Here is a 3,740-nt window from a genome sequence, read left to right on the forward strand (position 1 = left end):
CGGGGGTTTCTGCTCTAAAATAGCAAAATCCCAGTACCTGTAATTAAGCTGACAACTTTCTGCTGTGACTATTCCAGACATTGCCATCTGAGTCCTTTCCATTTATGATTACCCATTCAAAAACCTCTCCAATGCAAGAGACAAGAAGCAGCACAACAGTCAACGATGGGACAAGTTCATTAGATGTAAGCAAGCCTGAGCTGTCTTATCTAGGTATTAAACAGCTGTCAGTACTTTTAGAGTTCAAAGGCAACACAAAAGCTGTACAAACAACCTATCCTCCCAACATACCAGTCATTAACAGGTCCTCATAAGTCAACATGCCTTCTAAATAAGTGTTTAATATAAACGTTTGTACAGTCACTTAATTCCTGGTGAACTAAGCTATTTGATGTGGGCCACAGAAAGCTCCCATGACATCAATGGAAAGTTTCCAATTAGGAAGCCAAGTTTGAAATACATCAATATAACTTAAGAAATAGAGAGCGAGGAAGAAACCTTGTAGAAGCAGTCAAAAGATCTGTTCTCAAGAAAGATGCACTCAATATATTAGGAACAAGCAGAAAAGATAAGCTGCCTTGCTTTTTCAGAGTTTCATGAATAAGAACTGTAGAGATATAAGCACAGTTATGGTAGCTGCTCCCTTCAGTATTTAAGCTTCTGTCTTCTCTCAGGCTGGTCAGTCTCAGCCAAAGTATGTTCAACTGTTTTTCAGCTGCTACTTAAGTCCTTACTCCTCCTTTTGAGGAAGCTGGATGGCTTTGCCAAGATTTGCTGTGTGCAAGCATCTATTTGAACGTAATGAGAACACCACCGCCACCCACTATTCAGTGCACCACAACCTCCCAAAAATGGAATAGTTGTAAACTGCCTAGAATATCTAATGCCTGGAGTATCAAAGCCACCACATCCAACAGTATCTTCCTCCCTTAACCTAAAACCATAAAAGCTTACCTTGCAGCTTTACTTCTACAGTCAATTAATTTCACTACTACTTCTAACACTCAATGAAAGTATAAGCTAAAGTCTCCACATACAACCATCCCCCTCAGATAATCCCAATCCTTTGGTGATACCATACTAGACTTTAAAAAGCTGGCTACAGAGGTATTTACTCTGGGCACATGCATCCGGGCATGTATTAATTGTACTGCCTGGCTTTTCTATCAGATCTGCAAGCAAAAAAAGGGTTACATTCAGCAACCTGCAAAGCCATCTCTTCCACTGCTGCCAGCCTGCCACCTGCTGGGCCATCTGCTCTGTCCACTCGGGCCTAGGGACAGGATTTCCATCTGATACCTGTTCAGCACCAGAACCCTGGGTCAGACACCATGTCCTGTTTCAGGAAAACCATTCTCCCATCTCAAATACGCAGGGGGATTTTTCATCAGTCTTTATGTATGGTCTACAGCACATTGCTCCTCAGTGCCCGCTAAGGTCTTACCTGAATCAAGAAATCTCTTCCCACTTAGAGCTCTAAGAACCATTCAATTCTTGTTTCCTACCAGAAACAGCAAAACCAGTAACAGCCATCCTTCCCCATTTTCACAGAAAATCATTGCTACACTTATCCCATAAAACACAGTCCAGACGAGGATAAGCCATACATCTTATCCTGCCCTTGTATGTTCCTAGGTGCATACCAAAAGCCATGCCACCCCTCCGGTCTAAAGCCCAAACCTGCTTCTGCCTGCTAAGCTCAGTCAGCAGACACTGCACATGCCTACCACCAAGTATGTATGCAAGTACACCTAGCAGCAAAGATTCTCCTCTTCCAAAACTAGCAAGTTCAGTAAAGCAGCAGATTCACTAGAGTTCTTTGTAGGCAAACATCTGGACATATCTGCCATCCTGGAGGGACACAGCATACTTGGCAATTTTCCCCTAGTAACAGCACACCGCTCTGGCTATGGAGCAAGCAGGAGGATAGTTGCACAATAACAGCCTGCCTGCAGATGTGGGTTATTGCTCCGTCCAGGCTCCCTCTAGTCAGGTGTCCCCTCCCACTTGAAGTGTTGACACACAAAGCTGTGCCTCTTGCAAATCCAGTTCAGTGTCCACACACCAGGCTTTATCTGATTACTCAGATAAAGCCTGGGGATTTAATGTTATTTCATGCCAAAAGTGATTTGGGCCTGCGTGGGCACATAGGACCTGCCCCTTCAACAGCCTCACTGGAAGGCAACATCTTACAGCCACTTGGTATGCCTCATACCCAGAGGATCAGAAGCACATGAGGACACCAGTACCTCAATAAAAGAGGAAGGATTCAGGTGGAGAACATGTAGAGTGAACCTTCCAGGAAAGCTCTCAGTTCCTTCAAAAGCTGCTTCTTGCAAACACCAAGTTAAGAAACTTAAACTATCTAGCAGCTTGTTGATCCTTGAGTAGGTCATCTCAAAGGCAACTAACTAAGGCAGATATCAAGAACAAACTACAGTATCCAAATTCCAGGATGAACCTTAACCACTGAACTAGACCCATATTAATAAACATAAGATACACACTTTTGCCCTTTCTTCTTCTCCCTATCCCAACATACAGCAAGTCAAACCCACAGCTTGGAAAACCAGTAGCATATTACCATGCTGGTAATGCTGCCTTGCTTACCATGCTGCCTTCACTCCCTGGATTTTCACCATTACCCAGGCTCACAGACACTTCACAGCAGATTATCTGCCCCTTTTTAACTTCTACACCACAGAAGAGCATTCTTCAACTTCTACAGCCATACATTGGCAAGACAGTGTGCCACATACCTATTCTTACAGCAATATCCCACTGGAATCAGTGCCATGTGTGCAGCCCTTCTGCCCTTTTCCTCTTACACTGCAAACTAAGCTATGCTAACAACACTTAAAGGATGCACATACCTGAATCAATACCAGAGTCAAGTCTGAGGCTGAAACTCCATACAACTACCTGTGTGATCCTTTTTGCAAGAGGGACACACAGCACTTCAAAAAAGCTGTAAGGTAATAGGGAGGAAGGTGATGCCCTGGCTCACAAAAAAATGAAACATATTCGTTAGATTGATTCACTCCCACCCCCAGCTCCATTTTGTTCCAGCTGGAAGCGCACAACCTGCTACATGGAAAACCCCAGAACATTAGTAGTGAAACTGTGTGGGACATCAGGCAAGGAAGCCAAGGGTTCAGCAAGTAGTGCAGAACCTTGACAGCAAGCTGCCTGCAGCAGCTCATGCCTATCATGTAAAAGCAGAACAGAAAGTCCTAGCAACTGTATTCCCTGCCCATAGGAGTCAAGCCAGGTACTTTCTAGATTCACACAGGCCCCAAACCTCGTTTCAGCAAAAGCATCAACAAGTTTCATCTGCAGCTTTCCAACAGATGATAGGAACTAGGATATAAACACTAATTATCTCAGTTCAGCTTACCCCTTACCAGCTGGTCCACAAAGGTTTAGGTATTTCTATACATGGGCACCACGTGAAACTTCAAGTCCCAGAGGTACTAGTGCCCTCAGATTAATATGGAAGAAAGCAATCCCTCCATCATCGTCCAAGTCCAGTAACATGACCAGTTTAGCCTTTAAATAGCATGGGGAGACTATCTATGAAAGAGATAGGCCCCATGTAGAACTGCTGACAACACAGCACCAACCCATCCATTCCACATACCCAGTGTCCCAATTCATCCATAGCATGGACCAAAGACTACTGTTTAGAAGCATTTCAAGAGTCATTATTCTCTTCGCACTGAGAAGCAATGCTTCTTTCC

The sequence above is a fragment of the Phaethon lepturus genome, unplaced genomic scaffold (genome assembly GCF_000687285.1).
Source record: "Phaethon lepturus isolate BGI_N335 unplaced genomic scaffold, ASM68728v1 scaffold47604, whole genome shotgun sequence".
Taxonomy (NCBI): domain Eukaryota; kingdom Metazoa; phylum Chordata; class Aves; order Phaethontiformes; family Phaethontidae; genus Phaethon; species Phaethon lepturus.